Raw genomic sequence first — 12,147 nt, 5'->3', positions numbered from 1 at the left:
CTCATCTTACTTGTGTGCAACATTTATGGCTTTGTTATTCATATAAGCATGGAAAATAGATCATCACATTTCACTGTATATTCATGCTGATCTCTTACGGGTCTTGTTCAGGAGTTAACGTCGTTCCACAGTTCAGCTAAGATACTTGTTCTTTAGGTAACGCTGTTCCATAGTTATCATCCATCAGCCAATGTTATCCCACAGGCTGGTGATTATAGTATTATACCACTTCTATTATTACCAGTTGTTCTTTAATACTTTTGTGTGCCATCTAGTTAATCTCGAGTACAAACGATACATATTCTGTAGCTTTCATTTGTGTTCTCCCTTTAGTTTATGAGACCTGTTGCTGCTAGTTAACCCCAGTCCTACTACTTATGTCGTCTCCTACAGGCACTCATTACATAAATCTAACTACTAGTTGTCTTCCATGCATGTCAGATATAATTGCACACACTGATATATCCACAAGAACCTCACGGAGCAATGTAAAGGCCAATAAACTTGATGTCAATGATACCCAATATTATGGAAAATGTAAAGGTAGTTCTTCAGAAGACTTGCAGAAAGATGATGAATCCTCTTCACCCCACAAGGTCCTTGCTCTAACTTGGCCTGTGATATGGGTACAACATGCATATAATGTCCTGGAGTGTATCTACTCTATTGCAATGACATGTGCTTAGCATGCTGATCATGCATGTAGATATGTCATGCCTTCCTGTTTTTTAGTACCTATTCCATTCATGATAACATGTTTTCAAATTCAAGTACTATCATTCTACTCTATCGCAATGCCATCTGCTTAATTTGGACATCATGCTTCTTAATATCTTATGCATTGTTATTCATCAGTATGTACTTCATCTGTCTACCATACCGTGTTTTTTTACATTGAAGTGTTGTTCTACTGCTCTGCTGCAATGCCATCTTAGTTTCCCAATCATACACGTGTATGTTGCCTTAGTTATTTCTGTACGTATTCCACTAGCATACAGTTTTACATTCAACTAGTGTTTTTTTGCTATGTTGTCATGTCGTATCCCTAGCTCTTAAACCATACTCCATCCGTCCGGATTACATGCTTCCGAAATGGATAAAAAAGGATGTATCTAGAACTGAAATACGCCTAGACCCATACATTTTTTCTGGATGGAGGGAATACATGTCAATATGTCATGCCTTTCTATTCTTTATTACCTGATCCATCTCTCTGCTGTAGCATGTTTTATAATTAAAGCACCATTCTTCTATACAGGTCATGCAAGGGGAAGATGACTATGTTAGAATCTGAAGGGTTACAAACAAGGCCTTTGCAAAAGATCCAAACGCCAGGAGATAATAAACCAACTCCAATTTTTATAGATACTGCTCCAGCACAGAGAAACCGAACTCCTACTGATAATAAGCAGATTCCAGTGGCCAAAGAACTAGTCCGCTCCAGTCCAGCAAAAATATGTCAACTCGATTCTAAGAAGCGTGTTCGTATCCTTGCATCATGAAATTCTATAGCATGTTGATCATATTTTCTACATGTTTCTTACCCATCTCTCTTTTAGAAAATAAGCTTAACAGATAGAAGAATTTCTACAATGGTATCGTTTATGAGGAAATATTCTTGCAGGAATTCTCTATGCTCCAATGTAGATGTAAGTACTTGTTGTATATCACTATTTTTACATCAGCATGCATTTTGTTAATCGGCATGAATCCAACCTTTATCTGATCTAAATTTAGTTGTAGCAAAATGTATGATTAAATGCCACAATGTTGATTTTTCTAAGGAAAACTACCTGGTAGTTTTGCATCCTGAGCTGCATTAGTGTACTATCTCATATCAGTGGGTTTGAATACTTTGGTTCTGCAGTGGGTTTTCAGTGTTTTTTTACTATGTTGCCCTGTCGTATCCCTAGCTCTTACATCATACTCCCTCCGTCCGGATTACATGTCCCAGAAATGGATAAAATTGGATGTATCTAGAATTGAAATATGCCTAGACCCATCCATTTATTTCCGGATGGAGGGAATACATGTCAATATGTCATGCCTTTCTATTCTTCAGTACCTATTCCATCTCTGCTGTAGCATGTTTTATAACTGAATCACCATTCTTCTATATAAGGCATGCAAGGGGAAGACGGCTATGTTAGAATCTGAAGGGTTACAAGCTAGGTCTTTGCAAAAGATCCAAACGCCAGGAGATAATAAACTAACTCCATTTTTCATAGATACTGCTCCAGCATAGAGAAACGCAACTCCACCTGATAATAAGCAGATTTCAGTGGCCAAAAAACTAGTCCGCTCCAGTCCAGCAAAAGAATGTCAACTCCATTCTAAGAAGCGTGTGCGTATCCTTAAATCATGAAATTTTATAGCATTTTGATCATATTTTCTACATGTTTCTTACCCATGTCTCTTTTAGAACATAAGGTTAAACAATATAAGACTTCCTCCATTGGGATCGTATTCAAGAAAAATATCTTGCGGGAATTCTATGTGCTCCAATGCTAATGTAAGTACCTGTTGTATATCACTATATTTTTACATCAGCATGTATTTTGTTAATCTACGTGAATCTAACCTTTATCTGATCTAAAATTAGTTGTAGCAAAATGTTAAAGGTGCCAATGTTCATTTTTGTAAGGAAAACTGCCTGGTAGTTTTGCATACTGAGTTGCATGAGTGTACTATCTCATACCACGCACATTACTGAATTGTAGTGCTTCTCTAGTTTCCCATTCATTCATTGTGTCAATGTTGCTTTCGCATTACCTTACCTAGCTGATGATAGTTGTGCCATATTGTGTTAATTTGGTGTAGGCTAGTTGCCCAAACGTTTGTTGTGTCAATGTTGCTTTCCTATTATCTTGACTTGGCCAATGATAACAATGCTAGTGTATTAATTTTGTGCAGGCTGCTGAACATAAGAAGACAAACTCTGAAAACAGCAAGGCAACCCCATTGTTTCTTTCCAGTAAATCTAGGCCAGGTAATATGGCAATAACTCATGATTAATCTGTTTGGTTCCTGTCCTAATTTATGTTATGATGAAGTGGTCGAGACACTCTCCACTATTAATAATACAAGCCTGCCAAAATCCCCATCTGAATCTGTTCAGTATCCTCTATCTCGAATGAAACAGAATAAATGTATGTTTGTGAACCAATTAATGGCTGAAGCAATGATGGAAATGGTGGATGAATCAGAGGTGCAGAGTCGTGCGACACAACAACTGATCAATGTTTTCAGACACAATGTAGCAAAGCAGCAAGAACTTGCCCACATGCGTATGGGCGTCATCTGTGCTGAGGTTCCAGATTATGACGTTGTAGATGGTTAGGTTCTGCTCATTTATTTGCACTGGCATCAATCTTTGATTGCCCAGTGGATGTAATTTCCTGTAATATATGCTGGATGTGCAACGTTATTCCCTGTATGCCGTACCTTTGCTTGATCGGTTTTGGTCCTGTGCATAATTGCTCATCGTAACGGGCTCAAATTATCTAATTTGGCCTAAAGACATGTACGAACTTTAGTGGGACCATTAAGTTAACGGGCCGTTACTAGGCCGAAAGTTAATGATCGGCCTGCCTCTTACCTCCCGGGTCGTTAACAGACCGACATCAAAGCGGGCAACAGGTGGGCCCAATTTGTTTCACGCGCCGTTAACAGGCCGTTACTAAGTTTGGGCTACATATGGCCCAACTGTACTATAGGCCTTTAGCAGGCCGAAAGAGACAATGGGCTTATGCTGGACCATGAAGAGCATGGGCCGCTAAGAGGCCGAAAGTCAGGTCGTATTGTAAATGGCCCAACTGTGTTGTGGGCCTTTAGCAGGCCGAAAGAGAAACCGGGCTGGTATTGGACCATGAAGGGCATGGGCCGTTAAAAGGCCAAAACTAAGGTCCGACTACAAATGGCCCAACTCATTTATGGTCCGTTAACAGGCCGAAAGGCACACAGGGCCGGGAATTGGCCCAACACTTAAATGGGTTGTTAAAAGACCGAAACTCAGGTCCGACTATAAATGGCCCAACTGATTCATGGGCTGTCAACAGGCTGAAAGTGACACCGGGCCGGAAATTGGCCCAACACTTAAATGGGCCACTAAAAGGCCGAAACTCAGGTCCGACTACAAATGGCCCATTAGATTTATGGGCCGTCAACAGGCTGAAAGACACACCGGGCCGGAAATTAGCCCAACATTTAAATTGGTCGCTAAATGGCCGAAAGATGTACATCTTGAAAATTGGCCCATCCATTGAATGGGTTGTTAACAGGCCGAAATCTCATCGGGCCGATATTGAGCCCAAATATATAGCGGGCTGTTAACGGGCTCGAACTGACGATGGGCTGCAATGGTGTCAAATCTTTAACGGGCCGTTGACGGGCCGAATTGACACATCTCATATGGGCCGTGGGCTTAAATGGACCTGACACAAGTAGGCCTTATATGGGCCGGCCTGCTAATTTTTATTGGGCCGGCCTTTTTCACCAGAATGGGCCACTGTTGGGCCATGCCACGTGTCGACCTATCATAGGCGCCTCCTGTCCAATGAGTGGATGACATGTGTCCCAATGGTGAGGCAACACGTGTTTCCTGTGGCCAATGATGATTTTACACGTGGAAAATCCCCATTGTTCCGGGCTGTTAACGGATTATCGGATCCAAAACCGGACCCGATACACTACTAGGGAAAAGCCTAGCAGCAGCGTGGGTTTTGGGCCTATTAGTAGCGCGGGGCCGGCGCTACTAATAAGGCGCTACAGCTAACGTATAGCAGTAGGGCGGGTGCCACCCACGCTACTACTACGTCCTTTAGTAGTAGCGTGGGTAAAAACCCGCGCTACTACTACCAGCGTGGTTTTTTTTGAATTTTTTTGAAAAAATATTTTGATTTTTTTCCCTAATTTTCAAATTTCTGAATTATTTTAACCTCAAATCTCTAATCACCCCTCATCGCTGCTCAATTTAATCTCTAATTACCCCTCATCATTCCAAATCATCTAACTTCCCGGACGGTCACCCATCCTCTCACTACTCCAGCCTGAGCACGCTTAACTTCCGGGTTCTATTCTCCCTCGTTTCCAAGTCTGCACTTGTTGTTTTCCTGACAATAGTAAGATGTCAATCCTATTAACCTCAGGAATTTAGCTTGAGCATGAAGTCACACATTTCACTATTTGAGTTTGAAACTATTGTTCTAAAAAATTAGTAACACTAATATTTCTTGAATAATTAGTTTGACCACAGTTTGACCACAATTTGGCAAAAGTTTGACCAGATTTGACCAAAATTCAAAAAAACTAAAATAATTATTTAGTAACACTAATATTCTAGAATAATTAGTTTGACCATTGTTTGACCACAATTTGACCACACAGTTTGAAATTTTTTCGATTTTTTCCACTCTAGATCTTAAAAGCCCCGTAACTTTTTTTCTGTTAGGTTTTTGAGGATTTTGAAAATGTTTAACAGGGTTCCCCCAGTTAAATTTGGATGTAACTTTTCGAGTAGATGATTTTTCATATAAAAAACTTTTTCATCCGAGTTAGTATGCAAAAGTTATTCCCATTTTTACAAATTCTCGAGAGATTAAATAAAGTCCAAATTCATATTTGCAAATTTTCCCAACAACTAGACCACATATCACATGGGAAACTTATTTTCTTTTATTTTTTTTAGATTTCATCATTTTCGTTTATTTTTTTAAAACTGAAAAGGCGATCCCCCTGGGGGGGGGGGGGTAGAGTTTGAAAATGGGACCTTTAGTAGTAGCGCGGTTTCTTACCCCCTCGCTACTACTATGGCACCACTTAGTAGTAGCGAGGGCTAAAAACCAACGCTACTGCTATCAAACTTAGTAGTAGCGAGGTTTTAAAAACCCGCGCTACTACTATGGCATGTCCCGGGGGCACGGTACAGACCACTTAGTAGTAGCGAGGGTTAAAAACTCGCGCTGCTGCTATCAACTTAGTAGTAGCGAGGTTTAAAAACTGCGCTACTGGTAAGTAGCAGTAGCGAGGGTTTTTAACCCTCGCTACTAGTAACTTTCTGTGTATAGGCTTTTCCCTAGTAGTGATAGCTTAACGGTGTTCCGTTACGGTGCATGCCACGTGTCAGTCACCCTTGACGAAAGCACTTCTGAGACGCGCGATTTATCGCGATTTTCCGTGATAATAATTTTGGTAATGTCATGGAACACTTCTACGACAGCACGGGTATGACTATCTTGATTCTGTCATAAAATCGTCATGGATGTATATGCATGACAAAAAATGCGACCTACTGTGACAAACCCGTATCATCACGGAAGTGTTTTTTGTTTGTAGTGATGGAGACTTGACAATCTGAATTCCAAGTCCTTCTATAAACTTTAGATACCTCAGAATTCTCTTTACTGCAGTCCAATGAGCTGTACTAGGAGCATGCAAATATTGACACACTTTATTCACAGAATAGGAAATGTCAGGACGAGTAAGAGTTAAGTACTGTAGTGCACCTACAACACTTCTGTAATTTGTTGCATCGTCTAACCCAAGTGCTTCTCCACTCTCAACAGTAAGTTTTTCCGAGGTTGAGATTGGTGTAGTTATAGGTTTGCAATGCTCCATCCCTACTCTCCTGAGTATATTAGTGGTATATTTTTCCTGTGTAAGAAGTATGCCATGTTTTACCTGCTTGACTTCTCTCCCAAGAAAACAATGAAGATTTCCCAAGTCCTTCAATGCAAATTCTAGCTTCACATCCTTAAGTAAGCTGGTAGTAGCATCTGGACTGGAGGTGGCAACAATTATATCGTCAACATAAATAAGTACAAATATAGTAATGTTGCCCTTACTGTAGAAGAATAACGAGGGATCTGCCTTAGATGGAGTAAACCCAAGTTGTTGTAACTGTGTGCTCAACCTTGAGTACCATGCTCTTGGTGCTTGTTTTAGTCCATATAAGGCTTTATCCAATTTACAAATATAATCTGGCTTGCTTTTATAATCATAACCTGGTGGCTGTCGCATGAACACTTCTTCCTCCAGAACACCATGAAGAAACGCGTTCTGAACATCTAGCTGTCTCAAGCTCCATCCTCCGGAAATAGCAATTGACAATACAAGTCTAATGGTAGCTGACTTTACAACATGACTAAAGGTATCCTCATAATCAATGCCAAACCTTTTCTTAAATCCTTTTGCAACTAATCTAGCCTTGTATCTATCAATACTTCCATCAGATTTTCTTTTGATCTTATAGACCCATTTACAGTCAGTTATATTCTTACTTCTTCCTGGTGGTACTAGATGCCAAGTTTTATTTTTCATGAGTGCATGATATTCAACATCCATAGCCTTTTCCACTCTTCATGGGCAAGTGCATCATATAAATGAGTAGGCTCACCACTACTAGTAAGAAACACATGTGTAATCTTGTCATACCTTATTGTACCATCCTTGTATTCTTTTGGTTTGAATACACCTACTTTTGACCTTGTAACATGTGATGGTACTGCTGCCCTTGCCACAAAAGATCCAGGGTTGGTAGGAGTTGGGCTGATTCTTCTGCCGCAAAAGATCCCGTCACATCTGCTGTTGTTGACTCCAGATTCGAAGAAGCAGGCGAGACAAAGACTTCCTCGGACCTGCGCTCGGGCATGTGGCACGGAGAACTGACGCTGGGCCCCGCTTCAGGCTCTTGGTCCCCATCCAGCCCGTCCCGCTCATACATGGAGCGAGGCGAACCGCACTCACGCACGAGGAGAGCTCCCAGCCCCCCCGCTATCGGCCACCACTGGCATGAGCAAGCCGCTCACACGCGCGCCAGGAGGACTTCCAGGCCCCGCGCTGTCGGCCACCACCAGCCTGTCGCCCAGATCCACCTCGGCTCGAGTGCTGGCAGGCGCTGACACACCTGGATCAGGCAAATTTGCCTCGGATCTGCTGCTGTTCCTTTTGTTTGTTTCTCCACACATAAAATGATGATCTGTTACTGCACATTCATCAACAAAACCATCAAAAACTTCTTTTTCATTGGGACTAATCACATGATCATCTTTAGTTAATTCATCCCCGTGATCTGGATTAGGGACAAGGTTAGAAAGAAGTGCTATTGCAGCACGTAGGAGAGCTCCTGCATCGGGATGAAGTTTTTCAAAAGGAAAAATAGTTTCATCGAAGACAACATTGCGAGAAATATAAATGCATCCAGTGGAGATTTCAAGACGCTTGTATCCTTTATGAAGATTGCTATAACCAAGGAAGACACATTGAGTGGAGCGCAACTCAAGTTTGTGGCGATTGTAGGGATGAAGATTGGGATAGCAAGCACACCCAAAAATCTTGAGATAATTGTAGTCTGGTTTTTGATGAAACAATCTTTCTAAAGGAGTCGAATTACCAATCACTTTACTGGGTAAGCGATTTATAAGATAGGTAAATGTGATGAAAGCTTCATCCCAGTACTTAGGTGGCATGGATGCATGAGCAAGAAGAGAAAGTCCTACTTCAACAATATGACGGTGTTTGCGTTCGGCAGATCCGTTTTGTTGATGTGCATGAGGGCATGATATATGATGCTCTATGCCTGTGTCACGAAAGAACGAATTGAATTTCTCATATTCTTCTCCCCAGTCACTTTGGACTGTGAGAATTTTTCTGTTGAAGTGCCGTTCTACATGTTTTTTGAATTCTTGAAAGATAGAAAAAACTTCAGATTTAAACTTGAGAAAATATATCCAAGTAAATTTGCTATAATCATCAATGAAGCTAATATAGTATTTCTTTCTCCCAAACGAGTCTCTTGCATGACCCCATACATCACTGAAAATAAGTTCTAAAGGAGCTTTTGACCCACTATTTGATCTAGGATAAGGAAGTTGGTGACTTTTGGCACATTGACAAGCATCACAAACAGACTCTTCAACTTGACCATGAGACAATAGAAGATTGCCTTTATTCACTATTTTCTTAACTATGACCGATGACGGATGTCCTAATCTTTGATGCCATCTTGCCAAAGAGGGCTTGTGGGCGGAATAAACTTGATGACAATGACAACTAAGAGCTCCGGATGTGATGGGGTAAAGTCCTCCAATGCATCTACCGTGATGGATGAGCTCCCTCGTCGCCCGATCCTTTATAAGAAAATAGGTAGGATGAGTTTCAAAGAAGACATTATTGTCAGAAGTTAAGGGAGACATGGATGCAAGATTTTTATTGGCATGAGGAACATGAAGAACATCTTTCAAAAGAAGATCACGTTTTGAATTAGGGGAACTAATTAATGCTTGACCTATGTGATGAATATCCATACCTCCACCGCTTGCGGTGTGAATTTGATCACCACCATAGTATTTTTCACGGACAGCAAGCTTCTCAAGTTTGCTGGTAATGTGATCTGTTGCACCGGAGTCAGCATACCACACCGTGGCTGCATCTTCTTCCTGCTCTCGGATTGCTGCAGCAACATGATGTTCTTTTGGAACATAGTCTTCGTCAAAACGGTGCCAGCATTGCATTACCTCATGACCTAGTTTTCTGCACAGTTGGCAGCACTGCCGACGAGTATTTGAGGGAGGCGCGCCCTGAGGTCCACGCTGCTGATTGTAGTCGCCCGCGTGCTGCTGTTGATGGTTGTAGCCTCCCGCCTGATGATTGTAGCCGCCACCTCCAGAGCGAGCGTTCTGGTTCGCCCCGCGTCCACGTCCGCTGCTACTGCCGCCGTGTGCATGCCCCTGGTGACCACGCCCAAGACAACCCCTGCCTCGTCCACGAACGGCCGCGTTAGCAGATGACTGCCTGTGGTTGAGGCCTTGGAGCAGATTCATGCGCGCATCAAAGGAGAGAAGTTGACTGTAGAGTTCAGGGACAGTAACCGGCTCCACCCGGGCGGCCAACGCGGAGACCACTGGATTATACTCGAGATCGAGTCCAGCGAGGATGTGAGATGTGATCTCACCATCGGAGAGGGGTTCACCACTAGAAGCGATCTCGTCGGTGAGCGATTTGATTTTGGCGAGGTAGTCTGTCATGCTGGCGTTTCCCTTCTGGAGATTGTGAAGAGCGATTCTGGTGTTGATGTTCTGCACCTGAGTCTGGGCCGCGAACGTAGCATGGAGAGCAGCCCATACTTCCGCTGGCGTCTGGAGGGTGACGACTTGGGCCAGGATTTCGCGGGACAGAGATCCCATCAAATATCCTTGGAGCTGCTGCTGTTGAGCATACCAGAGGGTGCGCGCAAAGTTTGCGAACTGCTCCTCCTTCCCGTCCTTGGTGACGGTGATGGTGGCCGGCGGCACAGGGCTCGTCGGGTCCAGGAAGTGCTGCATCTGCGCTCCTCAGATCTGCGGGAGCACGATGGCCTTCCACATGAGGAAATTGCCTCGTGTGAGCTTCTCTTGGGGTGGAGATCCTAATTAAGGTCACGGCCTGGGTTGTGCTGGATGATGGTATGGAGGTGGAAGACATGGAGGTTTGGGTGGATAGCGCACTCATGGTGCTGGTGGCGGAGTGGGTGGGGTTGGACATGATTGCTAGATGGAATTTTTGATCTAGGAGGAAGAGGCTCTGATGACCATGTAAAATATTGTGGAAGCGTTAAACCCTTTTCTCGGATCGCATTGTATATATTGAGGCAATGCCTTGAGTTACACGTTGATGGAGATCGCTAGGATATATTGAGGAAATGCTCTTCGATAACCAGTGCACCGTCGCTCACCCTTGCCTGCACTTTGGTCTTTTTCGCGGAATTGCAGAGAAAGTCCAAAGTGGCTTTACAACGTGAAGTTCAAAGAAGTGCTAACATGATGTAAGTATATGTAACAAAAATAATATCATTGAAAAGTACATTTGAATACAAATCTAGCAAAATAATTTTTGTGGTATGCATTAATATGTTGCTAGTTAAATCTATAGTCAAAGTTGGGCGCGAAATAAAAAGGGACCAAACACCAGGAACGAGGTAGTATACACCATGCTCACTAATTTTTAAGCCTTGAAACTAACTGAAGTCTTCAATTTAGAATTGGTTCGTCCGATCTTAACCGGGTCAATAATTGCTCAAGGAGCTCTCTCATTCAATTATTTTTATTCCGTATGTTCCCTATTCTGAACCTATTTCATTCAAGTGAGGTATTCAATTTTGAATTTGGTTTAGAATCTTTGAAAGAGCCAATGAATTTTTAAATGAATCAGCCGCAACCGATCTATAAAAACATATCAATCTCACACACGCTTTCACAACCTAAAAGATGAAGCGTCACCATATCATATTGTAGCACCAATATGGTACATGCAACAACCGATGCCCAAATTTTCATTACTACATCGGCTCCACAACCATAGCACCACGTGCCTTCTAACTTTCTTGTCTTTTTATTTTCCTAGCTCACAAATCAACGTGCTAGTGGCCAGTGTATCCCTCACGCTGCAGCACCTTTCAAAACCCAACTTTTTCCAAACAAATTTCACGTCTGTACAGCATCCATGAGCAGTCGCGAGCCTCCCTGCCTACTCCGCGTCTTGGCACACCGAGCCGCACGCACGCCCACACCATCGTACACCAGCCAGCACGTTCAGACTAGTGGTGTAGCCAGGATTTTGTTAATGAGTTCACCAATATAGATACACCCCTGGGGACGGACGCTCTTTAGAAACTTGCATGCAAGATGAGCTTCTTTGCTTACAGAATACCGAGTGTCATACATTTAGAGATTTCAATACGAACTATATATGGATGTATATCAAAGTATTTTAGAGTATATATTCACTTATTTTGTTCCATATATAATACATATTGTAATATCTAAAAGGATTTATATTTAGGAACAGATGGAGTAGCCAATATGTGCTTCAAAGCAAACCATGCAGTGCAGAGATTCTTCATAGTAGAATATATATGTTTGTTCTGAAAACAAACATTTGCATGCAGGAGGACAGATTTCTGATTTTGTGCATGCATGCTTGGGGAGGTACGTACAGAAAACAAACACATGACACGGCAAACCAACATGAGTTTTGTGGCGATGAAACGATAATTGCAAGTGCGTTTCTATCATGCATTTTCGGGAAAAAAAACATTTAATCCTATAGATAACTCGGGTGAGCTCACGTCGTGCCAAATGTTCGAATGTAGGAACAAGGAAACTACTATTATCT

The 12,147-nt window shown here is 42.3% G+C and overlaps 1 pseudogene; it reads right to left on the bottom strand.

Moving 5' to 3' along the window:
- Positions 1–9,823: 9,823 nt before the first annotated feature.
- Positions 9,824–9,959, bottom strand: LOC119282995 (annotated as a pseudogene).
- Positions 9,960–12,147: the final 2,188 nt, after the last annotated feature.

The sequence above is a fragment of the Triticum dicoccoides genome, chromosome 3B, assembly GCF_002162155.2.
Source record: "Triticum dicoccoides isolate Atlit2015 ecotype Zavitan chromosome 3B, WEW_v2.0, whole genome shotgun sequence".
Lineage (NCBI taxonomy): Eukaryota > Viridiplantae > Streptophyta > Magnoliopsida > Poales > Poaceae > Triticum > Triticum dicoccoides.
The sequence above is the reverse complement of the archived record's forward strand: the minus strand, read 5'-3'. Positions and strand labels throughout refer to the sequence as shown.